This window comes from Trachymyrmex septentrionalis, unplaced genomic scaffold, assembly GCF_001594115.1.
Source record: "Trachymyrmex septentrionalis isolate Tsep2-gDNA-1 unplaced genomic scaffold, Tsep1.0 scaffold8, whole genome shotgun sequence".
In the NCBI taxonomy this organism is placed as follows: domain Eukaryota; kingdom Metazoa; phylum Arthropoda; class Insecta; order Hymenoptera; family Formicidae; genus Trachymyrmex; species Trachymyrmex septentrionalis.
In genome coordinates, this window is record NW_017305987.1 from 3,411,613 (window position 1) to 3,421,132 (window position 9,520).

Sequence of the window (9,520 nt, forward strand, 5' to 3'; positions counted from 1 at the left end):
GAAAAGAAACAGAGCGAAGAATTTACATTTCCGTCTTTACTCCGATCGATGTATTCTGTAATATCGTACGAACGACGTATACAGCGCAATTCGCGTGTGTTTGCTCGGCGGTCAGGCTCTTGTGTCGCCTCGGTATTGATCGAAGTCGCTTTAGACAAGAAAAGCGACGACACGGGCGATAAGAGATGAGGCGAGTATTGAAATATGGGAGAAAAGCGTAAAAAAAATAGTTCTCTCGGGAAGTAGGGAAAAAAGGAAAGGAAAAACTGCGAATTGTGTTTGCCGAGGAGCAAACATGTTTGAACAAATGTCTTAGCGACCCAGATGATAGAAGGCTGGCTTTTAACGTTTTTCTCATCGGTTGAAGTAATTCTTCCGACATTCGTCGATGTAATTTTAAGTATTTTATGAGAAACGCGAAAACACAGTTCCAGAAAACTTTTGTCCCATTTTTATGTTAAAAACTAATTAGCAGTTCTCGTATATTTTTTAATGCTTTGTCTTCTTTTTTCTGATCTTTCTTTGCGTGAGATTGTATTGTTGGAACGATGCCGATTTTTGTTGTTTTTGCTACGCGAATCGATAAGCAATCATCGAGAATTATTTTGGAACGATACGTTGATGCCATCACACTCGCGAATTAAACCGTAATAAGGTTAATTGAGTCTACTCTATGGTCTTGATGATGAAGCGAACCTTCAGCGGAACTGTTTGGGCGGATCTCTCGCACTTTGAGCTGCCGCATAGCTTCTGCATGATTCGAGGCTACGATAAACGGCCCGTTCGACAATGCACTTCTCACAAATGTAACGTTCTGATGTTCTCTTCATGTATCGATTTTCGATCGTCATATCTTGGGGAAAACGTTCAGATAAGATTTTATAAGCGCATTAAAAACTAGTCTCAAAAATTAATGGACTGTCTGTATCTGTCGTATGACGAAATAATTAATAGCTTGAGAGAAAGAGATGTAAAATAATAAATAGGAAATTTAATATAATCCATAAAATAATAATGGCTGAAAGAAAAATTATTTTTATATTATATTTCTATCATTAGAATTATTATGTTTTAAATTCACAAATTTTCAATATTTTGAAATGTAGAAAAAAACATTAAAATGATTAGTAGAGTTAAAAAAAAGGATCATCGACAGTTCTAGTATTAAATTTTATTAAAAATTTTATCGAAAATTTGTGAATTTAAAACATAATAATTCTAATGATACAAATAATATAAAAATAACTTTTTTTTATTGTTAAAAATAAACGTAAGAATACCAAAAGATACATTGTTTAATGAATTTTAAATATAAATTTGTTTTACACGAATTTACATCGGTAATTTACATATTATCTCATCATGCTGCAATTTGCGTTTTATTCTTCCAAAACAACTACAGATTTATTGCTTCGTGTATCTCAATCGTTTAATGTGTATTGTTCACACATTAATTTTGTGCTGATTTATAATTTTGATCCCTGTTTTTATCTCATAATATTAAATGATCTATCAACTCTATGATAGAGATGATTCATGGGAGAACTCGGTGAATTCATTCCTTCATCTGAGAACGTTAATTTACGTGCGAAAAATTCGAATTTCTGCTCGTACATTGTTCGAAATTAATTTTATGGAATAGGAAGGAGATACGTACACGTGTTTTCTCACACGAATTTCTCAATATCGTATGTCAGGCGGTTGGCACTATTGCAAGCTTCCGCAAATGAATAGTACGAACTCTATATTGTGATGATCGATGTGTCAGTTTTATCGCACATTCTTGTGCCACGGTTAATAATGGAGCAAATCAATTTTCAGAGAATGATTAAATCATGAAAATGATCACACCGCACACAATAGTCTCGCATATTTATTTGCCATAAAATTAGTCGCTTAATTAATATAATATCAGATTAATACGCTTAATATATCTAATTAATATGTATAATTTCAGATTTTATAATTTTATGTATTTTGAATTACATCTAAATATTTATCTCGTACAGATTTATTTTATCGTCTTTTGATAATATTATGTTAAATTAGAATTTAATTAAATTGAATTTGCGTATTTTTCAGTTTGGTAAATAGCGATTGTTTTAATAGAAATATTTGAAGTGTTGAAAGCTAAAGATCGCGTGATTGATGTCCATGTTACGTATGGATAGAAAACTAGTCACAAAGTAGTATTTATGTTAATGCGTTCTTGCGTATTTGCGATAATCAGTCTATGTGTATTGAATCTCTGATAGTTTTGTCACGCTATTTTACTATAATAGATATTTATCTTTTATATCTGTTAATGAACATTTGTTTAGATAAACATTATATTTATTTTAAATGAATATAATGCATTAGCATGAATATGTATTTGTTTTGATGCAATATATATCTGTTTAAAATATTCGTGTTACATAAATATTTTTTATTATATAAAAATATTTTGAGTATTAAAAGTATTTGTGTACGCAGGGGAGATTTTTTTTTTTAATTGTACTTAATTAGCAAAATTAATTAGCAATTTATTAACTACGAATGAGATAGACTATGTATTTCTCAAAATTATTTTATCTAAAAAAATGTTAATAATTAACATATATTTTTTTTTAAATAAGCGAAAATAAAACATATTAATTAAAGAAATTTAATTAAATTGCTTTGTTATATAACTTATTCTTATACAAAATAAGAATAAAATTATAAATGATTATTAATATGTACAAATGAATATATTGTAAATAAATTGCTACTAATTATATAATTATTATTATTACATTGAATTACGAGAATTGTATTATTTAGATACAGAAAAGATATTGGTCGAAAAATTTAGCTTTTGACATCAGGAATACATCTAGCATTTTGTTTATATTAGGACAGAATATACTTGTTACGTAAAATTGCTAATCTTTATTTTCTATAAATAAGTTTTTTTTTTTTTAATAAAAATTTTCCGTGCATGTATACATTTGCATTCATTGTGGGTAGTTAATTATACCATGTGTCAATTAAAATTTACATTAAAATTACACGACATATTAATTTGCAATCTTGTCTTTGACGGTTTTCGCGCTGTTAATTTCGAGTAATGACTCGGGGCTTTCCATTTCGAATTTTATGATCGGCTTAGGACTTTCTATTTCAATCAGTTTGATAAAATCGAAAGAGAGGACATTAAGATAGGCGAGTTTGGTGTCGGCTTCTGTCCCTCCTTATAAACGTGTTCCAAGAGAGCAAGCCAAGTGCATTCCGCTCCTTTTTCCGCGCCGATGCAGTCGCGATGTTTCCTGTTCTCCATACATAGTCGACGAGTCCCGGAAAGGTGTCGGAGAAAATTATATGCCGTTGAGTAACCGGCGTTCGCGCGTCCAAAGGGGGTCGCGCTCCGAGAATTGCGATGGGCGGGAATCGATAAACAAGTAATTTCGCATAATTACGTAGAACGATGATTTCATCCTCACGTGAGTTATTCTTTATCCCGGAACGTTCTCCTACGCACATAGGAAGAATATTCCAGAATATGCTTTATTTATTGTCTACTTATATTAATAATGTCCTGACCTCTATTCTTTTATTGCGACTCAGTTTTTTCCTATGGTATCTCTTATCTTTTTTTTTACACCTATTTTTCACAATCGCAGAAATTAAATTCGTTTAAATCTCGCGATTTATACGAATATGTATCAGGTTAAGATGTGCGTCAGCATTTAAACAAATTTAATTCCTATTTGTAAAATAAAATTGTGAAGAATAAGAGATATCTTATAGAAAAAGTGTGTCGAATAAAAGCTTCTGTAGCAAATAAACGAGAGCGAGTAATCGAATAAGTGAGTGATCGAATATGAACAAATAAAAGAAAAAAGAGAGAAGATTGAAAAGTTTGTAGAGAAAAAAGCTGTCGTCAATTATAAAGAGTCGCTTTTTTTTTTCTCGTATCGGGTGATCGATATGACGTTTAATTATCAGAAAGTCTTCTTTACTTTTTAATAAGCTACTTCTTTCGTTGAAGGAATGCATACTGAGAAAAAAATTGTTTATTTAAATAAATTTATTTATTTTGTCATATACAATATATATATATATATATATATATTTTTTTTTTTTAATTTATTTATTTAATTGAGAAATGGATACATTTAAAGCAAATATAATATGTTGGACTTAAATACATTCTTCATTGAAAGAAATATATATAAAGACGAACAAAATCAACTTAATCAAATAAACAATTTTTTTTAATGCAGGCATTAATTTGATCCAAAACACCTAACTACAGTGCCGTGTATTTGTTAGCGATTCTACGTTGTCGTTTAGCGAGACGATAACGGTATACAAGGAAATGCAACTACGAAAATACTCGTTTTATGCACTACGAAATCATTAGCATAGTAGCATGTTACGTCGAAAGCATTGACGCGAATTTCCAGTCCTGTTAGACTTCTCTCTTGGAGTGTTAATTAATTCTAAGTAACAACACAAAATCCAATTTCTAGGAAGCAATTATAGAAAATGTTTCCAACTCTCTTTTGTTAATTTATTTACAAACATTAACCGTTGCAATATTTTTTATTCGCTAAAAGATTGCATCGTAATTTGTAGATAGCAATTTTCTAGAACTTTCTGGCGTTAAATTAATACGAAATCGTATATAAAATGTTCAATCTTTCTGTTTTGTTCATAAAAAATGTAAAGCAGAAATGAACAGTATAGTCTTTATTTTTCATTATTTTTAAAAATTAAATCTGAAATTAAATTTCTGTTTGAATGAATTTTGCTAGAGTTAATTGAAAAGAAGTTTTGTTGCCTATTTTAATTCTTCGCGATGACGCGGTTAAGACAATTTCCCACTAATTGCGAGATGATAAAGAAATTAATTCGGTAGCGGATGGGCATCCGCATAATAAAGTGTCAACGCCGAGAAACGAGATGAATTGTACCCATAGTACCACCTTTGCTGCCTCGAGCGTCGAAACTCGTTTGCGAGCAATAGCCGTCTCTCTTCCGCGTCCGGATTGTCTTACAGATTCTTAGTTCACTTAGTTGACAACCTCCCGCACACGAATCTCTGGAGAATGAAGACTGTTCTCCGGATTAAATTTCACATGAGTCAATTATGATTTTCTACTAGAGATTTTTATTTCTATATTTTTCTGCAAAAGCGCGGCAAAAGCTCTTGCTTGTTTTTTTTTATAAAACAATTCACGTTATTGTTACGTAATTTTCAACATTAAAATAATTCAGGATTGCCACAAAATTAGAAATAATAAAAATGTCAGGAAAATTGAAATTATAAAAATATCAAAGAAATTAGGGAAAAGTTAAGGAAATTTTTTGGGAAATACAAAAATGGCTTTAATGTTTGTACATCACACTTATGCAGTTGGAATATTGTCAACTTAACGATTAAATACAAGCAGCAATATTAATAGTGATTTATGTTACTATATTAAATTTTTTGCTTTATAACGATTTCGAAATCAGGATGAAAAATTTTAAAAATTCCAATATATTGTTGAAAGTTTAATAAAATTTTGTCTGAAATTCAAGAAAAAATTAAGGAATTTTAGGATGAGAAATTTATAAGAACTTTGGAATTGTCTTTTATTTGATTAGTCGCGAGTTATTTGTGAATGATATATAAAAAAATCTCTACAATGTTAGGTCGGGATATAAAAAATAGCCTTTTATCACTTTCTTTTATTAAATTTTAATTTTCAGTTATAAATCGTTGCATTATCCTGTTGGATAATGATTTAAGAGTTGCTTTTCAATCCTTTAATATTTTAATTCCCCAAGTTTCAATCTGTTCCTTGGGACACTTTTTATTCATATAGAGACGGCGAGATATTAAAACGTGACCTTTCGAACTTTATCGCTCGGACGCTTTCGAAACTCGTTAAACTCGGCGAATTATAATCTACTCGATGTTTTTTGCGACACGCGTCTCGGGATTACATTCGATCTCCGTTCTCGTTACGTCGGTGATATTTTCCAGTATCCGGAAATAAGCGGAAACGGAAGAGGAAGCGGGCACGCCTGTTCAGACGAACGTACTTCGAACCACCGGAAATGGTACGTTCCGCCACGTAATAGAGGCCCTTTTTTCAAAAGAATTAAATTCACTCGAAGCTGTTTTTTTTTCTTTATGGAGAGAAAAAAAGTACCAGCGGTCTTATTTCGACATTTGAATGATAACACTTAATAGAATAGCGCATTTGTTTCTCGTCGCGCAATTTGCATCGTTATGAATCTCATAAATTGTGATTTAAATATAAATTAGAAAAAGGCATTCGCTTTTTTGTTCGCAATAGCATGAATAATATGAATATTATGAATATTTGGATGTTTGAAACGAAGTAAATGTTTTGCGACATCGCTTCCTTTGGATTTATTTAAATCAAGGAATTAGATTTAGATTACATATATCAAGAGACATTTTCTAAATATCAATATAAAGTTAAAAAGACTATAAATGAACAAGTATAAAATGGTAAGTTAATATAATAAAAACGTATGTATATATTTAATATAGTTAAACAAGCGGGATGTTTAAAATTAACAAAATCTTCTTCAGTTGCTACAAAAAATCAAATGATCAAACACAAAAAATAATAATAAGAAACTTTTTGCATAAAACATAATGTCGTTAAAACGCCTAACATATAAAACTTAAACGGCATAATTAGATTGAAATGTTGTATTTAGATTGAAAAAATTAGAAATGTCAATACAGTCAATATAGTCAAAATGTATGTCCTAAACATTTTTTAATTAAAAAGTTTTTTTTTTTATTAAAAAAAGGATATTTAGATAGATGTTCTATAAATATCGTTTTAATTAAAAATATTTTTTTTAATTAAAAAGATATTGAAAACATACATTTTGACTGTATCAGCATTTCTAATTTTTTCAATCTAATCAAGGCATTTGAGTTGTATATCACTCGTTCCGCCATCATGTTTTACGCGAAATCTTTTATTATTATTTTTATTAAAAAAAGTATTTTTTTAGTTTTCCGTTAATTTTGTGCGCAAAATTGTAAAAGACAATCGCTTTAATTGCAACGAGCGCAGAATTATAAGGAAGGGAAGGAGACATAGATTTGAGGAGACATGGCTGAAAGATGCACGTCTCTCTCAAACGATGAAACTAGAGCAAGACTCCAGCTGAAACGCAATCGCCGGGTGATCGGAGTCGTGTTCCTGTTCTCGCGCTCCTATATACGTCACCGTAATCGTAAGCGTGGCACTATTGTATTGCTACCTTGACGTAGCCACCGCCGGTTTTGCTGCGGTTTATTAAAACCGAGTTATTTCTAACTCAATGGACATAGAGGAAAGAACGTATGAAAGTCAGTCGTCATCTCAAATAAATTGTCGCGAAGCACAACTGTTTTAGAAATATAAATCGGGCGATAAATGAAAGGAGAGAGAAAAAAAGAATACGGAAAATAGATTAAAAGCAAATAATGTGATTCAATAATTTCGGAAATGTGATATATGGAGGATACATATTTACTGTTAAATTAATAATGTCAAATTATATACCCAATTGAGAATTGTTTTAATCATTTCACTTACTCCCACTGAATATAACTAATTTAATTTACACAAGGAGTGTGCAATTCAATTAAAAAAGTGTATTAAATTTGGTTTATTATTATTTACTAAGCAATATGTGTATGTGTGTGAACGTTGTACTTGGAAACTAACCACAGAAATGAATTGATTTACCTTTTGATACATCTATGAAAGTTATAAATAACAAAGTGTTATTTAACTCGTGGGATTAAGTTACTATTCCTTCTTTGATATCTAACAATGTAAAACGATCGATAAAACTACACGGAAAGAACAATTTTGCTGAATCTAAAAATTTAGCTAGATATGAATCTGAGAATTTTGGACTATCAAAAAAATTATGTCGAACGTTCAAACTAATTTCTAGAACGTTTTTCTTAAAACTTTTTGCAATATTGCTTGAGTTTCTTACGTAATTATTTCGATGGTCTAACAAAATTATTTTTAGATCTTATATTTACATATTTTCGCGAAGTCGTATAGAATTTCAGATGGAAATCGATGTTGCTTCGCGAAATGAGATTTCACGGTGGTGCGGTTCTTCATTTGGTCTTCAAAGAAGCGCATTTCGATAATTTACAGCGATGAATTTGCCTTGTAAGTCGTCGGGAAAAAACAGCGCTTGATTGAAATTAATAAACGCGGAGGAATAAATGAGAGAACTTCGGGAGTGATTCAAACCGGTCTCTCCCGTTGGCGAAGCTCGATACGCGAAAGAGAGAGACGGTGAAGCTCGACGGCGACTGACGTACAACGCGGCTATCTTACTTTTTTTCCCTTCTACCTTCATTGCGACGCGGGTCGCGCGCTCACGTGATTATGCAGCGTAATTTATGACGGCGCGTTCGCGCATCGAAATGCGACGATTTGTGCGGCGACGCGCTTTTCGAGAGTCGTCTCGCGCGACGATAAGATAACCGGAGCTGGTTAAATTAGAATCTCGGAATCCGAGCGTGTTCATTTACCTCTCGAAGCCTCGCGACAGCGAAAACGGAATCTATTTCGGAAATTGTATTTACGATGCAATCTTTACTTACCAGAGTTGCTGTGAAACTGAAAATCCGGGAAATCAGGGAAATGTCAGGGAAATTGAAAACGGTCAGAGAAATCAGGAAAAAGTTAGGGAATTTTGCAAAATTTTCTGAAAAATTAAAATTCTTGACTTTAAAGAGGTTCAATATTCGTACATCGCACTTACGCAGTTTTGGAATACTATTAATTTTTAACAATTAAATGCAAGTAGTGTCAGCAGCATCAATAGTAAAATTTAAATTGCTTTCTCAACAAAATATTTTATGATTTGCAAATCAGGACGGAAATACAAAAAAATTTCAAAATATTATTGGAAGCAGCAGGGAAAGTTATGACATTTTGACGAGGAAAGATTAAGAATTTTAGGATAAGGAATTTGTGTGACCCTCTTGAATCTCTGTATACATGCGATATATTGTATTGTTTTCGCTTTTGGATTAAATGTTATTAAGTTATTGTGACGTAACCGTAATCGGGGCGAATTTTATTTATCTTCTTTCGCCGACTCGATCGCTGCGGCGGTCGATACCTTATGTTTTCGTTAAGGCGCAATAAATATCCTCGCGCTATTTGCATGCGAGTTTTGCGCATGCAAAGTTGGTCGGCCAACATTGCTCTTACGTCATTAGTAGACACGGTTGGGATGAATGTGCGTAGCGTGAAACGACTCGTCATTGACCGGCGCATTGCGCATCAATTCCACGTTGTTGTTCACATTAATTTGATCACATGATCAAAGTTTGTAGACATGCTTTATTACCCGATGGGAATTAATAATCGATTTATTAGTTCAAATTAATTTGTCAACATGTCATTGTGTAATTCATTTCCGAAAATATTTTCAGCATTAAATATAAGTGTGTGTATGTGTGTGTGTGTGTGTGTGTGTGTGTGTGTGTGTGTGT

General features: G+C 31.8%; 1 protein-coding gene across 3 annotated transcripts in view; it reads left to right on the plus strand.

Moving 5' to 3' along the window:
* Positions 1-9,520, plus strand: part of LOC108754514 (14-3-3 protein zeta) — a 68,934-nt gene that overhangs the window by 53,717 nt on the left and 5,697 nt on the right. The gene's annotated exons all lie outside the window — the stretch shown is intronic.